The sequence below is a fragment of the Dermacentor albipictus genome, unplaced genomic scaffold, assembly GCF_038994185.2.
Source record: "Dermacentor albipictus isolate Rhodes 1998 colony unplaced genomic scaffold, USDA_Dalb.pri_finalv2 scaffold_14, whole genome shotgun sequence".
Lineage (NCBI taxonomy): Eukaryota > Metazoa > Arthropoda > Arachnida > Ixodida > Ixodidae > Dermacentor > Dermacentor albipictus.
In genome coordinates this window covers 15,180,001-15,200,045 of record NW_027225568.1, presented here as the reverse complement: position 1 = coordinate 15,200,045, position 20,045 = coordinate 15,180,001, and the positions used below count along the sequence as shown (strand labels likewise).

Genomic DNA, 20,045 nt, shown 5'->3' with positions numbered 1-20,045 from the left:
TCCTCCATTTGATAGCGTAGCCTGCAAAAGGTCTACTTAGAAAGCCAACAAGGGCGGTGCAACTCATTATCCCTCACTTCTTCGAAAGCGTATCGCATTTCCAGCCGTGGTCGACACCGAAAGAGCAACGCCAAGCAGACGACGAAGGCAAGTAATAGCCTCCGAAGCAACCAACGCACGCGCGCGCGACGCCCGCGTGTCTCCGGGGACGCGCGCCGGCGCGCGCGGCCAGGGTCACAAGCCAACAGCCAAGCCACAGCAACGGAACCCAAAGCGGACTACCCCTTCGCCGGTTCCTACGACCGGTTCGCTTTGAAGATGATTGACAGATGCGTGACGTATTCGAAAATTGCGATACCGCCCCGCTGCCTCTGACAACCTGTGACGTAATCAAAATTTTGGCCAATCAGGTGAGGCCAAAGGAACGGTTCCCCAAGCGAACCGTTATAAGATTCGGCCCCAGGAAATTCTACAGAAAGTTCTGCACAATTCGTGTCACGCATACAATGTGATTTCACAAAGTTGGCCGAGAACATACATAACTGATAGAATCAGCCGTAAGATTCGACTAAGTTAGAAACGATGCAAGCGCGTCTTGCGCTGAGCGATAACCAAGTTGTTGGCGGGCGAAATGCAGTCTCCGGAAATAGGCTAAATAAGTACACGTTACACTATAATGGGTAGCGTCCACGCGGCTGAAGAAGCACCAAGGTAATCTCTTGATACCAATTGAGATATAAAAGTATGCCCACAAATTTGCGCGGTCTGTAAAAATGCTTCGCATGACCGCATGACACATAGCTAATCATCAAGGACGGTCTCTGTCTTTACACACACATATATATACATACAATACATATTCTGCTTGGGGACTGCATTCAATAATGAAGTCAGGTAAAAAGAGTTACGCTAAGTACGGCAAAAAACCATTCTCCCTGAAAGTGTGCGGCTAATACCAATAACAAAAAGAAAAAAATGTCAGAATTCAAAAGTGCAGCAGAGAAAGTACGAGTGTTGCGTTTTATGAGGAAGGGGCAGTATTGATGTGGAACGCGTGCCCGTATTAGAACGTTGAGTTTCCCACTGCCACTGCTTCCTCAAGTGAATCGCGACTCGCCCTTATCTATGTCTCACCTCCGTACTCAGAAATGCAACGTAAGTTGAAGCTCATGACTGACTTGATCTATGTGACGCCTGTCGTTAACTCGCCGAAGGAAACGCAGTGAGCGTCTTTGGGCCCGTTAACGCCAGACTTCATTTAAATCAAGTCAAGCATGGGCTTCAACTTAAGTTACATTTCTGAAAACGGGGGTAAGTCTCACCGTGCTGCTTGCGGCGGCGGTTGTGTGAATTGTGCGTTCGAGCTTCGGTGCTGCGGATCGCCTCCACGTGGGCCCCTCTCGGAATGGTTGGATAGGATTACGGTGCGGATTCTTCTAGCCTCCAACCCGCTGTTCATCGATTTGGTGAGGTGTTCCGATGGCTTTTCTTGTGCTTGGTTTTTTCCAGTGTTTAGCTGAAGGTTTTTAGCTTCCTGCCTTGCTGTAGTGTTAGCTTAAACTTCGGCTAGGCGCGGGCGCCACGTGCTTTTCACCGCGATGGTGGCCCCTTCGCGGCTTCGGCCGCTTACGTTTTTCGGGCGTGTTTCCAAGGGCGCGTCCAACGTTGATGTTTGCAAGGCGCTCGTAAAGCGCTTTTCGTTAAACGAATTAAAGGCAGTTCACGATTTTAGTGCAGGACGGTTTGAGGTTACTTTTAAGACTAAGGCCGCGGTTGATCGCTTCTCAGCTGATCCCGCATTGAAGGTTCGTGATGTGGAAGTTCGTTTTGAGTATAGAGGTGTGCGGGTGAAGTTGGTTAGGGTGTTTGGCTACCCCACGGATCTTCCGGACCAAGCTCTTGTCTCCGAGCTAGAGGTCTTCGGGAAGGTTCACGGGATCTCCGAAGAATGCGTGCCCGGGTTCCCTGCCATTGGCACGGGAAACCGGCGCATTCGGATAGAAATGGCGCGGCCCGTTCCTAACCTTCTTCGTGTAGGTGAGCGTGTCGTTCAGTGTGAGTACGAGGGTGTAGTTAGGTTGTGCCGTAGGTGTAACTTGGCAGAACACCACGCCGGCGCGTGCGACACGCCTAAGTGCGCGCGCTGCGAGCAGTTCGGCCACGTGTCCTGCGACGCGGCGTGCATACGATGCGGCGGTGACCATGCGGTTTCGGCGTGTAGTGTCCGCACCTACACGTCAGTGACCGCGACGCCACAGCAGCAGATACACCTGCCGTTGAGGAGGCGGTTACTTCGCCTGTAGCTGACACCGAACTGAGGTGCGTCTTAACTGTGGTTAACACGCCCGTGTAACTAGGGACTTATTTGCACAGGTGGTCTTCGCGTGCGAGCTCCGAGTGCCTAATTTTAAGAAAACCTTAAAGCTTAACTTTGAACACCCTGTATAACGGGTGCACATGCACAGATGATGTGTCATTGTTTCATTGCATCCGGAAGTGTCACAGGTAGGGCTGTCGGCCCATCCAGTAAGAAACTAGTATGACTTGGTAAACGCGACACCAAGCCACAGCCGATATATACACGACGGAGTTTCTTTCAACCGGGAGACACTGGTAGCTGGCTACTGTCAGGACGAAAGATATCAGGACAGTCACGACAGACGTATGCAGCTCAAGGCAGCCGGAGCGCTATAGTTTCCTTCCTGTGGTCTAGGGACGTGAGAGCTATAGGATGTGACAGTGAGGTGTGCCACCTCAGAATTTTGTGTGCCCGATTTCCGTTTCGTTACTCGCCATTTCTCCCATTCTATCTCGTTAAATCCATTTTCACTTTCCCGCTGTTGGAAATAAAGAAGGCGAAGGCACGTGCTGCGAGCCACGGTCGCTGACTTGCTCAATTGCTTCCACAGCGAAGAATCAGTCAGACGTCTGGGTTCAGGCCCGGTGCTCCTTTGATATACACTACGCGTGCAATGTAGCAAATCAGACATTTATTTGGTTACCGTTACCACCTCCCTTCTATTTATCTTTGTCCCTGTAAGTACGATTTCCTGTCCTCTCTCCCGGTTCCTACCGCGGGCTGAATTCACAAAACTTTTCTCTCACTTTTCTTCTTTTTTTTATTCGGGGCATTTGCCGCAAGGCAAATGTAGTAAAAGAAATGAACAAATGGGGAATCAACTAAACGCATGCGGCCTGCTCGTAAGTGCTGTTTTCTATTGGCCGGCCGCCTTCGCTAATAATATCTCCGACATCACGATTTGCATGCATCTGCTACGAATAGTTCCAGTGTAAGAACTTCTTTGTGAATAGAGGTCCGCTTTTTTTTGCTAGTGTCGAGTTCTCGAGTATTTTTGTTCATAGGAACGTCGCGATCCTCCACCTTCGCTAATGATATGTTCCCTATCGCGGATAGCTTGGGCATGTTCTTACGAAGCGTCTTAGCGGATGCATTGTTCTGTTTATGCTAGACTCTATCCCCGACGGCTATACCTGAATACTAACGTAATGCATCGCTTGGCGTTTAACAGCTGCAGTGGTACACATGTTAGGGACTGCCCCGTACGTGTTGTGGTATTCACACACGCACACGCGCGCGCGCGCACACACACACACACACACACACACACAACACACACACACAGATGGTACAGATGGTACATGTGTACCATATAGACAAAGAGCGATGTACACCTTATCAACTTTTTTCTATAGACCGTCTACAGGATGCGAGTAGACAAAAACAGAAACCATATCGACTCTCGCCTATAGACAGTCTGAAGACTTTGTATCAACAAGAGACCCAATCTATAGAAAGGCAAAGTAGTATGTAAAAAGTTCTATAGCCAGTCTAAAGTCATTTTCGTAAGGGAGCACAACCGTCGGGGTTGTAGGCGTTGATGTGGGCTGCGCCATGTCGGCTCCTCTTTCGTCCGTCATGTGGTCAGGCAATGACCACTGCGGAGCTCCTTTGTTGTTTCTCGTGGGCACCCCGCACCTCTCACCTATATATACATTTCACAATATATACAAGCGTACCTGCTTCGGCAGTCGCATTGTTAGTACGATATTTTCGCTCTGCGACCGATCTGACGACCACATGCCGCGGACTTATTTTGCCGGCATCGGCGTCACGAAAGCCTGTCACACTGCGACGACTCGCTGTCGTCAGTCGCGTCGGCGGCGTTGCCTGTCTAGTGTGGCAGAGTGCTTCTCAGCGACACAGTCTGTCTAGTCGGCCGATACTGGGGTGTCACTGTCTTGTCCTTATCTGGTGGGCGTCGGAATCCTGTTGGCCTTGTGTGACTGAGCCTTAATAGTTTGCTGTCGAAGCATTATTACTCAAATCGAAAGCAAATACGGGTACCAGTTGGGAGCGATAGTACGGAACCGTGCATGACGACGACTTTAAAGATCCGATGCGGCCGGCTTTCGCCTTGAAGGCGCCGCCATGTTCTAGTCGTGTGTGTTCGTCTCGTTGCAGTGTGAAAAGAACATCGCCCGACTCTCCGCCGACGAATTCCTTCCCGCCGACACGACCGTTGGCGATCCGTCTCCAGACTATTCGTGTCGGTGCAGAGTGACAGAAACGCCGACAGGACGGAAAACGCTGTCGCCAGCAGTCGGCAGACCAAAATCGGTGTCGTGTCAGCCCAGTGTGATCGAGCCTCAACGCATGCTGCACTCACCAAGAAAAGTGGTACTCCAAGCTCAACGTAGCGTCGAGCACAGTCGGCGATCGTCGAAGCCTAATCTGCGGATTAGCGCGCCGGCTTTTATACAAGACTCGTCGAACGTACCAGCGTAATGGCTCGCGCCCGCGTGACATCCAGGAAGTTCTACAGAAAGTTCTGCACAATTCGTGTCACGCATACAATGTGATTACACAAAGTTGGCCGAGAACATACATAACAGATAGAATCAGCCATAAGACTCGAGTAAGTTAGAAACGATGCAAGCGCGTCTTGCGCTGAGCGATAACCAAGTTGTTGGCCAGCAAAATGCAGTCTCCGGAAATAGGCTAAATAAGTACACGTGTCACTATAATTGGTAGCATCCACGCGGCTGGAGAAGCACCCAGGTAAGATCTTAATTCCAATTGAGATATAAAAGTATGCCCACAAATTTGCGCGGTCTGTAAAAATGCTTCGCATGACCGCATGACATATAGCTAATCATCAAGGTCGGTTTCTGTCTTTACACACACATATATATACATACAATACATATTCTGCTTTCGGAGTGCGTTCAATAATGAAATCAGGTAAAAAGAATTACGCTAAGTACGGCAAGAAACCATTCTCCCTGAAAGTGTATTGGTAATACTAATAACAAAAAGAAAAGAATTGTCATAATTCAAAAGTGCAGCAGAGGAAGTACGAGTGCTGCGTTTTATGAGGAAGGGCAGTATTGAAGTGGAACCCCTGCGCAAATTTTAACGTTAAGCATTCTGTACCTCACGTGAATCGCTCACAGATCGCGACTTACCCATAGAGAAAGGAATTGCAACAAGAGCGCACACTCCCATAGAGCCCAGTGGCCGAATTGACTGTAGCACACCAAGCGGATGTTGATGACTCCTTTCGGTTTTGGGCGCGCGCGTTTTGAACACCACACCCGCGCCGGCTCCGCTGCTGGGCGCGGTTTTCTTTTTTAATTCCCTTCTGCTTAACCTCGCGTGGCCTTGGCGTGGAATCGTTTCATTATTAAGTAGAAATGATTGCAAAATTGACCTCTACAAGACGGCGCCTAATCTGTAAGGTGCAATTTCACAAAGAAAACGAAAGACGTCTGCTGAAATGATATGTTTATTTTGCTCTATATAAATGCTCGTTTCGGGCTTCTGCATTCATCCAAAGTTGTGGCATCAGGTAAGCAGCAATCGTTGCCGTACGATGCTCCACCGGATGCCATCAGCTGAAAGAAAGTAAATTACAAGCATGTATCATTTCGGTATATTGACCTAACAGGAGTATTGCGTGTAGAGGCGAAACGTGCGTAAGTGGTGAATGAGCGGCATTACAGATAAATTCACTTTTACGTACATTTCGCAGCAAAGACTCGTCCCAAACAATGCCATAAAATCTGAACATCCGATTTTCAGGCACCCCTCCTTTCCCGGGCATTATTTCCTGCACATTAGGTGCACAAATACACTGGTGACTGCGCTTTTCCAAAACAACTTGGCCTCCGTTGACACGATGGTACGCCAAGTACACAAAAGTGGCTACAACACAGGCTCAGCCAGACCATGTTACACGCTCGCAGAATGCGTTCTAATTGCACTCAAGTCAGACTCGTGGGTGCAAAGCCTGTTTTCAGTCGCTCAGAATACATAAATGTCATGTTCTTGAGCTCCTCCGTGTTATCTTTTACGCGTCCTGCCGGCGCATGCAACACTTCCGTGTTATCACTCTGGGCAATCGCTCGTCACGTTTTCGACAAGCGTGAGTACCGAAATAAGATATATGTTGTTGCAGGGCTATCAAATGCGTCACAAACTTGTCCCACTAAAATTCAATACACGCAAAACTAACTCACTATGGCCGGCTTGCTTTTTTACTAACACCTAAACACCTAAATAAGTTACAGTAATGTTGGGGCTCATAGAAAGCGTCGCAAACATCTCCCAGGACGAGGCATTAACTCAAATTAACTGCGCCAGGACGGCGGACTGTTTTTCGCTAACTGCGCCACTCGAACTAATCCTAAACGTGCCTCAAATGCGCCGCACACTGTCAAACACAATTTCTCACCTTGCCGTAGTCCAGTAGTGCAGTGGTGCCGTGTCGAAATGCAGACGATACGCAAGAGAAGCATAGAGAACGCCGGGAGCCCAAAAAATGGGCTATATCCAAAACAGACGGGTCGCCGAGTACGTGAGCTTCGCACGTACGACCGGCCTCGCTCACTCCTGCGGCTTGTCTGGCGCATGACGTATGCACGTGCGTCTGGCGTGCCGCTAGCTTGTTGCTAGGCAACACAACAAAAAGTTGCAAAGGATAAGTTCATTTACACTCAAAACTTTTTCACTTTCAGCGGGAAGGAATAAAAAAAATAAAACGTTGTCTGGAAGTTTATTACACATTCTTTTTTTCTGATGCTCGCGTCAACTAACGGATGGTGTTGAAACTAGGCGTGACGTGTTTTCTGTTGCCAGTTTTTGAAGAGTGTCCCCTCTTGTTGAATTTCTCTCTCTATGACTCACCCCCGTACTCAGAAATGCAACGTAAGTTGAAGCCCATGCGTGACTTGATCTAAGTGACGCCTGTCGTTAACGCGCCGAAGGAAACACAGTGAGCGTCTTTGGGCCCGTTAACGCCATGAACTTCATTTAAATCAAGTCAAGCCCGTTCCTAACCTTCTTCGTGTAGGTGAGCGTGTCGTTCAGTGTGAGTACGAGGGTGTAGTTAGGTTGTGCCGTACGTGTAACTTGGCAGGACCCCACGCCGCCGCGTGCGACACGCCTAAGTGCGCGCGCTGCGAGCAGTTCGGCCACGTGTCATGCGACGCGGCGTGTGTACGATGGGGCGGTGACCATACGGTTTCGGCGTGTAGTGTCCGCACCTACTCGTCAGTGACCGCGAAGCCAGAGCAGCAGGTACACCTGCCGTTGAGGAGGCGGTTACTTCGCCTGTAGCTGACACCGAACTGAGCTGCGTCTTAACTGTGGTTAGCACGCCCCTGTAACTAGGGACTTATTTGCACAGGTGGTCTTTGCGTGCGAGCTCCGAGTGCCTAAGTTTAAGAAAACCTTAAAGCTTAACTTTGAACACTTTGTATAACGGGTGCACATGCACAGACGATGTGTCATTCTTTCATCGCAGCCGGAAGTGTCACAGGTAGGGCTGTCGGCCCATCCAGTAAGAAACGAGTATGACTTGGTAAACGCGACACCAAGCCACAGCCGATATGTACACGACGGAGTTTCTTTCAACCGGGAGACACTGGTAGCTGGCGACTGTCAGGACGAAAGATATCAGGACAGTCACGACAGACGTATGCAGCTCAAGGCAGCCGGAGCGCTATAGTTTCCTTCCTGTGGTCTAGGGACGTGAGAGCTATAAGATGTGATAGTGAGGTGTGCCACCTGTTGTGCCATTACCACAAGCCCGGATTCCGAATCTGCAAGATGCAGAATTTATCCTGCGAGCGCCCAAATTCTCCCTTGAAAAGGCAAGATGCTGAGCCGTCAGGCAGCGGTGTCCTGCGGGAGAAGCCTCGGCGAGCAGCGTGTTCGGACGTGTCAGCGTGTGCCAGACAGCCCGGCGCCGCGCTTCCCTTTGCCTGGAGGTCACCGCGCGCGCGAACTTTGAACCGGGTGGCCAGCGCGGTCGCTGGTTGGACCCCTCGGACGACCGTCGTGTGCTGACTTTGTATTGGGCCGTTTGAGTGACAATGGTTCCTCGGGGATTATAAAAGACGCGACACGCCGCCTGAAAAACAGGATCCGCCGACCCACCGGGAGACAGTGTCGCTCTCGACTGGGGTGAGATGTCACGCGTTTTCGCCGGACGTCGCCGTGCGGGAACAGTCGCGTTTGTGTGAGCTCTCGGCCCCAGTGCCTATCCGATCTTGTCCTGTACAATGACCTGTATATAATGTATAAAATCCCTTTCGTTATTCTCATCGACGCCTGGCTCGGAGTCTTCGCTACCAACGCTCTGTCATGAAACGGGTGACGAGCGCTATGGGACCACAAAGTCGTAATCGTGGTGCAGCGGTGCAAAGTCGTAGCACACCTCAGAATTTTCTGTGCCCGATTTCCGTTTCGTTACTCGCCATTTCTTCCATTCTATCTCGTTAAATCCATTTTCACTTTCCCGCTGTTGGAAATAAAGAAGGCGAAGGCGCGTGCTGCGAGCCACGGTCGCTGACTTGCTCAATTGCTTCCACAGCGAAGAATCAGTCAGACGTCTGGGTTCAGGCCCGGTGCTCCTTTGATATACACTACGCGTGCAATGTAGCAAATCAGACATTTATTTGGTTACCGTTACCACCTCCCTTCTATTTATCTTTCACCCTGTTATTACGATTTCCTGTCCTCTCTCCCGGATCCTACCGCGGGCCGAATTCACAAAACTTTTCTCTCACTTTTCTTCTTTTTTTATTCCGGGCATTTGCCGCAAGGCAAATGTACTAAAAGAAATGAACAAATGGGGAATCAACTAAACGCATGCGGCCTGCTCGTAAGTGCTGTTTTCTATTGGCCGGCCGCCTTCGCTAATAATATCTCCGATATCACGATTTGCATGCATCTGCTACGAATAGTTCCAGTTTAAGAACTTCTTTGTGAATAGAGGTCCGCTTTTTTTTGCTGGTGTCGAGTTCTCGAGTATTTTTGTTCATAGGAACGTCGCGATCCTCCACCTTCGCTAATGATATGTTCCCTATCGCGGATAGCTTGGGCATGTTCTTACGAAGCGTCTTAGCGGATGCATTGTTTTGTTTATGCTAGCCTCTATCCCCGACGGCTATACCTGAATACTAACGTAATGCATCGCTTGGCGTTTAACAGCTGCAGTGGTACGCATGTTAGGGACTGCCCCGTACGTGTTGTGGTATTCCGCGGCACATGCTATATTTCGAAATAGCAAATACACATACACACACAAACACACACACACACACACGCGCACACGCACACACGCACGCACACAGACACACTCACACACACACACACACACACACACACACACACACACACACGTATATATATATATATATATATATGTGTGTGTGTGTGTGTGTGTGTGTGTGTGTGTGTGTGTGTGTTTGTGTGTGTGTGTGGGTGGGTGGGTGGGTGTGTGAAGTAAATTATCAACAGGGAATAGGCAAAAAGCAATGTACACCTTATCAACTTTTTTCTATAGACCGTCTACAGGATGTGAGTAAAAAGTTCTATAGCCAGTCTAAAGTCATTTTCGTAAGGGAGCACAACCGTCGGGGTTGTAGGCGTTGATGTGGGCTGCGCCATGTCGGCTCCTCTTTCGTCCGTCATGTGGTCAGGCAATGACCACTGCGGAGCTCCTTTGTTGTTTCTCGTGGGCACCCCGCACCTCTCACCTATATATACATTTCACAATATATACAAGCGTACCTGCTTCGGCAGTCGCATTGTTAGTACGATATTTTCGCTCTGCGACCGATCTGACGACCACATGCCGCGGACTTATTTTGCCGGCATCGGCGTCACGAAAGCCTGTCACACTGCGACGACTCGCTGTCGTCAGTCGCGTCGGCGGCGTTGCCTGTCTAGTGTGGCAGAGTGCTTCTCAGCGACACAGTCTGTCTAGTCGGCCGATACTGGGGTGTCACTGTCTTGTCCTTATCTGGTGGGCGTCGGAGTCCTGTTGGCCTTGTGTGACTGAGCCTTAATAGTTTGCTGTCGAAGCATTATTACTCAAATCGAAAGCAAATACGGGTACCAGTTGGGAGCGATAGTACGGAACCGTGCATGACGACGACTTTAAAGATCCGATGCGGCCGGCTTTCGCCTTGAAGGCGCCGCCATGTTCTAGTCGTGTGTGTTCGTCTCGTTGCAGTGTGAAAAGAACATCGCCCGACTCTCCGCCGACGAATTCCTTCCCGCCGACACGACCGTTGGCGATCCGTCTCCAGACTATTCGTGTCGGTGCAGAGTGACAGAAACGCCGACAGGACGGAAAACGCTGTCGCCAGCAGTCGGCAGACCAAAATCGGTGTCGTGTCAGCCTAGTGTGATCGAGCCTCAACGCATGCTGCACTCACCAAGAAAAGTGGTACTCCAAGCTCAACATAGCGTCGAGCACAGTCGGCGATCGTCGAAGCCTAATCTGCGGATTAGCGCGCCGGCTTTTATACAAGACTCGTCGAACGTACCAGCGTAATGGCTGGCGCCCGCGTGACATCCAGGAAGTTCTACAGAAAGTTCTGCACAATTCGTGTCACGCATACAATGTGATTACACAAAGTTGGCCGAGAACATACATAACAGATAGAATCAGCCATAAGACTCGAGTAAGTTAGAAACGATGCAAGCGCGTCTTGCGCTGAGCGATAACCAAGTTGTTGGCGAGCAAAATGCAGTCTCCGGAAATAGGCTAAATAAGTACACGTGTCACTATAATTGGTAGCATCCACGCGGCTGAAGAAGCACGCAGGTAAGATCTTAATTCCAATTGAGATATAAAAGTATGCCCACAAATTTGCGCGGTCTGTAAAAATGCTTCGCATGACCGCATGACATATAGCTAATCATCAAGGTCGGTTTCTGTCTTTACACACACATATATATACATACAATACATATTCTGCTTTCGGAGTGCGTTCAATAATGAAATCAGGTAAAAAGAATTACGCTAAGTACGGCAAGAAACCATTCTCCCTGAAAGTGTATTGGTAATACTAATAACAAAAAGAAAAGAATTGTCATAATTCAAAAGTGCAGCAGAGAAAGTACGAGTGCTGCGTTTTACGAGGAAGGGCAGTATTGAAGTGGAACCCCTGCGCAAATTTTAACGTTAAGCATTCAGTACCTCACGTGAATCGCTCACAGATCGCGACTTACACATAGAGAAAGGAATTGCAACAAGAGCGCACACTCCCATAGAGCCCAGTGGCCGAATTGACTGTAGCACACCAAGCGGATGTTGATGACTCCTTTTGGTTTTGGGCGCGCGCGTTTTGAACACCACACCCGCGCCGGCTCCGCTGCTGGGCGCGGTTTTCTTTTTTAATTCGCTTCTGCTGAACCTCGCGTGGCCTTGGCGTGGAATCGTTTCACTAATAAGTAGAAATGATTGCGATTGACCTTTACAAGACTGCGCCGAATCTGTAAGGTGCAATTTCACAAAGAAAACGAAAGACGTCTTCTGAAATGACATGTTTATTTTGCTCTATATAAATGCTCGTTGCGGGCTTCTGCATTCATCCAAAGTTGTGGCATCAGGTAAGCAGCAGTCGTTGCCGTACGATGCTCCACCGGATGCCATCAGCTGAAAGAAAGTAAATTACAAGCATGTATCATTTTGGTATATTGACCTAACAGGAGTATTGCCTGTAGAGGCGAAAGGTGCGTAAGTGGTGAATGAGCGGCATTACAGATAAATTTACTTTTACGTACATTTCGCAGCAAAGACTCCTCCCTAATAATGCCATAAAATCTGAACATCCAATTTTGAAGCACCCCTCCTTTCCCGGGCATTATTTCCTGCACTTTAGGTGCACAAATACACGGGTGACTGCGCGTTTCCAAAACTTGGCCTCAGTCGACACGATGGTACGCCAAGTACACAAAAGTGGCTACAACACAGGCTCAGCCAGACCATGTTACACGCTCGCAGAATGCGTTCTAATTGCACTCAAGTCAGACTCATGGGTGCAAAGCCTGTTTTCAGTCGCTCAGAATACATAAATGTCATGTTCTTGAGCTCCTCCATGTCATCTTTTACGCGTCCTGCCGGCGCATGCAACACTCCCGTGTTATCACTCTCGGCAATCGCTCGTCATGTTTTCGAGAAGCGTGAGTACCGAAATAAGATATATGTTGTTGCAGGGTGTTACGTTTCGCCTAGGACGCGCGGTTAAAGCCGGCGCGGATGCAACGTACGCCGGAGCGTCGTTCAAAGCGGCGGACATTTTGGCCCGTTCGGAGCGGCCGCGACGCATCCCCGCCGAGCGCGTCCCGGCATGTTCAGTGCCACGTGTCTTTGTGTGTGCGTGTGTGTGTGTGTGTGCCCACGCTTGTCAAAGCGCGGCAGCCGGGGAGAGGAGCTCCCCAAGTGTGAAGCGAGGAGGACTGACCGGCGCCGGCCCGGCTGATGCGTCACTACACTCGTCTCTACATGTCTCAGTCCGTCCGTGCCTTGCTGTCACGTGGTGTCGTCCTGGACCTTCCTTCTTGCCCGCGACGCCAAGAGTATAAGAGCAGCTGCCGCCGGACGCCAGGAGAGAGGCTCCAATTTCTTCTGTTGAATAACGTGCTTTCCCGTCTCTCCACTTCGGTCGACCTGACCGCCCGCTCTTTCCGATGCTAGAATAAACAAGTTGTTCTGTTAGCAGTCGACTCATGCTTTGCCGGGACCTTCGGATGCTTCCAGTGTGCCCCAGGCCGCCAGGCCAACGCTACCCTTGGGGCTTGCGACCCATTTGCAACAACGGGCGCCAGCGGTCCGATTGCAACAACGGGTGTCAGCACTGAGGTTCCAACAGCTGGTGGCAGCGCTGAGATTCCAACAGCCGGTGCCATCGGTGCGGTTCAAACAAGGGCTATAAAATGCGTCGCAAACTTGTCCCACTAAAATTCAATACACGCAAAACTAACTCACTATGGCCGGCTTGCTTTTTTACTAACACCTTCACAACCCCAGGCGCGGAGAGCAATCCTCAAGATATCCCAAAAAGTTACCAAATAAATTACAATACATTTTCGGGTCAGAGAATGCGTCACGAACTGCTACCAGTAATGGTACGTCCACACTAGCGACAAAAACGCGCGCGACACAACGCGCGCGGCGAGCGGTGCTGTCGCGCGCGGCAAGATTCACGAAAAGCGGCAGCAACGCGCGGCAAACGCGCGAATGGGTGCGAGACCCATTTTTCGCGGCAGACGCGAAACGTCCACCAATCAGAAGCGAGCCGCTTTACGAGCCGCGCTGTTGTGGCGCCACCTGTCGCATAAGCAAAGAATCATAATATGTGGGCTCTGAGACTGAACAGTGACACGCGCGCCGTAAAATCTCAGAGGCCATTTCCAGTCAAGGGGGCTGTTTTTGTTAAGCCTTACCACACCGCCACTGAGGCGTCGACGAAGAATTCGCCTCGCAATGGAGGCGTTTTTGGAAACCGTTCGCGGATATGCGTACCTCTATGATAAATCGAGCGTCGGACAAGGAGCTGCGCGCCAACCGCTGGCACATTATGGACAGCAGTTTGGCATGACAGGTGAGTAATTGGTGAAGGTGGGGAAGCAGAGTGCGCGCCTGGCCCTCAGTGTCCCTGTACCGCACTCAAAACTTTCTCGTCCGCTGTCTGGCACGTCGGCGTCGCACAAGTAAAGAACAAACAAGTATTATAGTGTTCACAGTCACCAGTAGCTCCTCGTCCGTATCCGACATGCCTGAGCGTGGCCGGCAGTGGCGCAAAAAAACACAGACACTTCCGATGCAAGACGAAATGGGCAGAACGGAGAGCGCGTTGTCGCGAGAAGTACCGAATGGAACGAGACAACGCGGGACTCCACGGGCCGCTGCCGCGTGCCGCAAAACGCGACTGTGGACTTGCCCGCACGCGTCTGCCGCGCGGTCGCTTGCCGCGTGCGGCGTGTCGCGCGCGTTTTTGTCGCTAGTGTGGGCGTACCATGAGATTCAGTACACGCGCAAATGCGTCACACAGCCGAGCTGCTTTTCGCTAACTGCGTCAATAAGCCGGGCGCGGCAACCGTGCTTCTAAACTACCCCAAATATAACGACGTTAGTTACAATATTGTTGGCGGCCACAGAATGCGCGAAAACTTGTCTGTCTTTGGCGCTACGACGTAGTACACGCGCAAATGCGTCACACGGCCGAGCCGGTTTTCGCTAACTGCGTTAATAAGCCGGGCGCGGCAAGCGTGCCCAAAAACTACCGAAATAAGTTACAGTAATGTTGGGGCTCATAGAAACCGTCGCAAACATCTCCCAGGACGAGGCATTAACTCAAATTACCTGCGCCAGGATGGCGGAGCTGTTTTTCGCTAACTGCGCCACTCGAACTAAGCCTAAACGTGCTTAAAATGCGCCGCACACTCTCAAACACAATTTCTCACCTTGCCGTAGTCCAGTAGTGCAGTGGTGCCGTGTCGAAATGCAGACGATACGCAAGAGAAGCATAGAGAACGCCGGGAGCCCAAAAAATGGGCTATATCCAAAACAGACGGGTCGCCGAGCACGTGAGCTTCGCACATATATACGACCGACCTCGCTCACTCCTGCGGCTTGTCTGGCGCATGACGTATGCACGTGCGTCTGACGTGGCGCTAGCTTGTTGCTAGGCAACGCAATAAAAAGTTGCAAAGGATAAGTTCATTTACACGCAAAACTTTTTCACTTTTAGTGGGAAGGAATAAAAAAAATAAAACGCTGTCTGGAAGTTTATTTCACATTCTTTTTTTCTAATGCTAGCGTCAACTAATGGATGATGTTAAAACTAGGCGTGACGTGTTTCCTGTTGGCAGTTTTTGAAGAGTGTCCCCTCTTGTTGAATTTCTCTCTCTATGACTCACCCCCGTACTCAGAAATGCAACGTAAGTTGAAGCCCATGCGTGACTTGATCTAAGTGACGCCTTTCGTTAACGCGCCGAAGGAAACGCAGTGAGCGTCTTTGGGCCCGTTAACGCCAGACTTCATTTAAATCAAGTCAAGCATGGGCTTCAACTTAGGTTACATTTCTGAATACTTGCGTAAGTCTCACCGTGCTGCTTGCGGCGGCGGTGGCGTGATTTGTGCGTTCGAGCTTCGGTGCTGCGGATCGCCTCCACGTGGGCCCCTCTCGGAATGGTTGGATAGGATTACGGTGCGGATTCTTCTAGTCTCCAACCCGCTGTTCATCGATTTGGTGAGGTGTTCCGATGGCTTTTCTTGTGCTTGGTTTTTTCCAGTGTTTAGGTGAAGGTTTTTAGCTTCCTGCCTTGCTGTAGTGTTAGCTTAAACCTCGGCTAGGCGCGGGCGCCACGCGGTTTTCACCGCGATGGTGGCCTCTTCGCGGCTTCGGCCGCTTACGTTTTTCGGGCGTGTTCCCAAGGGCGCGTCCAACGTTGATGTTTGCAAGGCGCTCGTAAAGCGCTTTTCGTTCAACGACTTAAAGGCAGTTCACGATTTTAGTGCAGGACGGTTTGAGGTTACTTTTAAGACTAAGGCCGCGGTTGATCGCTTCTCAGCCGATCCCGCATTGAACGTTCGTGATGTGGAAGTTCGTTTTGAGTATAGAGGTGTGCGGGTGAAGTTGGTTAGGGTGTTTGGCTACCCCACGGATCTTCCGGACCAAGCTCTTGTCTCCGAGCTAGAGGTCTTCGGAAAGGTTCAGGGGATCTCCGAAGAATGCGTGCCCGGGTTCCCTGCCATTGGCACGGGAAACCGGCGCATTCGGATAGAAATGGCGCGGCCCGTTCCTAACCTTCTTCGTCTAGGTGAGCGTGTCGTTCAGTGTCAGTACGAGGGTGTAGTTAGGTTGTGCCGTAGGTGTAACCTGGCAGGACACCACGCCGCCGCGTGCGACACGCCTAAGTGCGCGCACTGCGAGCAGTTCGGCCACGTGTCATGCTACGCGGCGTGCATACGATGCGGCGGTGACCATGCGGTTTCGGCGTGTAGTGTCCGCACCTACCCGTCAGTGACCGCGAGGCAAGAGCAGCAGGTATACCTGCCGTTGAGGAGGCGGTTATTTCGCCTGTAGCTGACACCGAACTGAGGTGCGTCTTAACTGTGGTTAACACGCCCGTGTAACTAGGGACTTATTTACACAGGTGATCTTCGCGTGCGAGCTCCCAGTGCCTAACTTTAAGAAAACCTTAAAGCTTAACTTTGAACACCCTGTATAACGGGTGCACATGCATGCACAAACAATGCGTCATTGTTTCATTGCAGCCGGAAGTGTCACAGGTAGGGCTGTCGGCCCATCCAGTAGGAAACGTGTATGACTTGGTAAACGCGACACCAAGCCACAGCCGATGTATACACGACGGAGTTTCTTTCAACCGGGAGACACTGGTAGCTGGCTACTGTCAGGACGAAAGATATCAGGGCAGTCACGAGAGACGTATGCAGCTCAAGGCAGCTGGAGCGCTATGGTTTACTTCCTGTGGTCTAGGGACGTGAGAGCTATATGATGTGACAGTGAGGTGTGCCACCTCAGAATTTTGTGTGCCCGATTTCCGTTTCGTTACTCGCCATTTCTCCCATTCTATCTCGTTAAATCCATTTTCACTTTCCCGCTGTTGGAAATAAAGAAGGCGAAGGCGCGTGCTGCGAGCCACGGTCGCTGACTTGCTCAATTTCTTCCACAGCGAAGAATCAGTCAGACGTCTGGGTTCAGGCCCGGTGCTCCTTTGATATACACTACGCGTGCAATGTAGCAAATCAGACATTTATTTGGTTACCGTTACCACCTCCCTTCTATTTATCTTTCACCCTGTTATTACGATTTCCTGTCCTCTCTCCCGGATCCTACCGCGGGCCGAATTCACAAAACTTTTCTCTCAATTTTCTTCTTTTTTTATTCCGGGCATTTGCCGCAAGGCAAATGTAGTAAAAGAAATGAACAAATGGGGAATCAACTAAACGCATGCGGCCTGCTCGTAAGTGCTGTTTTCTATTGGTCGGCCGCCTTCGCTAATAATATCTCCGACATCATGATTTGCATGCATCTGCTACAAATAGTTCCAGTTTAAGAACTTCTTTGTGAATAGACGTCCGCTTTCTTTTCTTTTCTGGTGTCGAGTTCTCGAGTATTTTTGTTCATAGGAACGTCGCGATCCTCCACCTTCGCTAATGATATGTTCCCTATCGCGGATAGCTTGGGCATGTTCTTACGAAGCGTCTTATCAGATGCATTGTTGTTTCTTTGAAAATTAAAACCTGCTCCTTGACTTTCAGCACGGGTTTGGAAAGAATCGATCCACTGAAACAGCATTACTGACTCTAAAAGAAATCATTATAGTTATGTTTCAAAATAAGGAAATAGTTGCAGGCATATATATAGATTTTACTAAGGCTTTTGACTTGATAAACCACAGAATTTTACTACATAAACTGGCAAACTATGGTGTCCGAGGAAAAGCTCACGATCTTATGAAATCTTATTTGTCGAGCAGAACACAATATGTTGACTTTAAACATTCATTGTCTTCAATACAAAATATTTATGCAGGAGTCCCCCAAGGAAGCATATTGGGACCGCTCTTATTTTTAATCTATATAAATGATATTGTGCAATGTGTAACTGATGGAAAGATTGTATCCTACGCTGATGACACTTCGGTGTTCATAACCGGGAGATCAGAAAGTGACATTGCGGAGAAAGCAATCAAACCACTGAGTGCATTAAATACATGGACAAAATCAAATTGTTTGAAGATTAATTCTGAAAAGACAAAAATAATATTGTACTTTCCAAAAGGAAAGCTAATTTCTAGGCCGTTTAACGTGTTCTTAAAGGGACCCTGAAACGATTTTGGCGATTTTCTACAAACGTACTGAGTCGTTAGAGTAGGTTCTTCTGATCATTAATTGATGCATCTCAGTGCTCTGCGTAAAGCGTGTAATTTATTATAAGGTTTTAAAAATACACATCGCTGCCGATCGCAGCGCACTGCTCGGCGGAATTTTAAGCCGCCCCTACCCATACGATGCAAATAACCCATATTACGTCACATGGGCGAGCTATCTGATTGGCTGACCAAGGCGCGTGGTCGATAATTTTTCCAACTTTATGGTGAACAAATGATGCTCGTAATAGTTGGAATGTTAGTTACTTTGTTTTTGTAAGAAGAAAATAACTTGAAGAGAATACACAAGAATAGTTTTTTAGTACACTTCAGCACTTCCGGCACACAGCAAGTGTCGTCTGCTTGTGTTACAACGTACTCCATTTTGACGAGAGCTCCGCGGTCAGAGTCGGTCTCAGTCTTTTCGCGAGCACTATGATTCGACTTTGTTGCCTTGTGGACTGCAAACCTAGCGACCTGCAAACCGCGAGTCCAGTATTAGGGCAAACGCAAGCGCAAGGGGACAGGGTCTGGCCGCTTGACTGTGCCGGGATGAGCCACGAGATGAGCAGAAGGGCAAATGTGAACGGTCTGCACGGTGCAGCCACCTGGTGGCACAGAGCTCAACCATACACAGTAGCAGCAACGAAGTGTATTCTTTGCTGCTGGTGTGTATTTTTCGCAGGAGTGTAATCATCAACACGTTGATTTATAAATGTTTAAAATGCTTTGCACTTGGTTAGAGCAATATTAGCGCTTTGTTTGACTGGTTAAGTGCTGCGCCAGCAAGTGTCTGGACCGTGCAGAGCGATCAGCTGCTCACGTACGTCTACGCTACAGTTCCTTCATCAGCTTGAGTTTATGCCTCCAGTCATTTGCCGAAATGACCAGCTTGCATGTTTTTAGCGGAGTTCCGGACACGTTCGGCGCTACGACAGAATGCTCACAACGCACGCTGCTTCGATAGCTCTCGGTCGACGGCCAAGCGGCTAGCGGAGAGGTCTCGCGCGGGAGGGGGCGTGCTCCTAAACAACCGGAAGTGAGCGATGTGACGTCGCATCGTGACGCTGAACCAGTGAAGGCGGAGCTTAGCGCCGCTCGCTCGGCGAGCGGGTTGAGGAGGAAAAGCATAGCTAGGGAGGAGGGTAACTTCTAATCGCTTGCAGCTCCATTAATACGTAATGCTTCACTTAAATTGTGGTGCGAATGTTCTACTTAAGCTGTACCCTACGCGCCTACAAAATTTGTCCGAACCGTTTCAGGGGCCCTTTGAGCTCTGATACTGTTGAAATTGTAGATTCTGTTAAAATCCTTGGCGTTATATTTTCAAAGCATTTGACTTGGAATGATCATGTTGACTATATCAGATCAAAAGTGTCTTCAGCTGTCGGTGTCATGTTGCGCCTGCGCGGTATTCTTCCTGTCAAAGTTAGGCTATTGCTATACAACTCATTAGTTATTTCTCTTTTGCAATATTGTTGTACCGTTTGGGGCACTACGGGTGTCACAGATTTATCCAAGCTTCACCTTCTTCAAAAAAGAGCCGTAAGATGCATTGCTGGTGTTCCTTATTGTTCCCCCACACATGACTTGTTTTTAAAATATGAAATCCTGCCAATCTATAGTTTATACAATTATAGACTTCTAATGATCTATAAAGGCTCTTCACAAGGTGATGAACATTATATTAGTTATCTGGCAAAACTTGAGAAAAACACGCATATCCTGCAGACTAGACAAAGAAATTTGGTTAGTGCCGACGCCTAGGGCATATTATACCGAGCAGTCTTTCTTATACTGTTCCAGTATTATTAAATAAATTGAA

General features: G+C 49.4%; 1 long non-coding RNA gene across 1 annotated transcript; it reads left to right on the top strand.

The window, feature by feature from the left end:
• The first annotated feature begins 1,014 nt into the window (after positions 1–1,014).
• LOC139051754 (uncharacterized) lies at positions 1,015–5,860 on the top strand. Its single transcript, XR_011509530.1, has 2 exons — positions 1,015–1,466; positions 4,484–5,860. It is a non-coding gene; the product is annotated as an uncharacterized lncRNA (long non-coding RNA).
• The last annotated feature ends 14,185 nt before the right edge of the window (positions 5,861–20,045 follow it).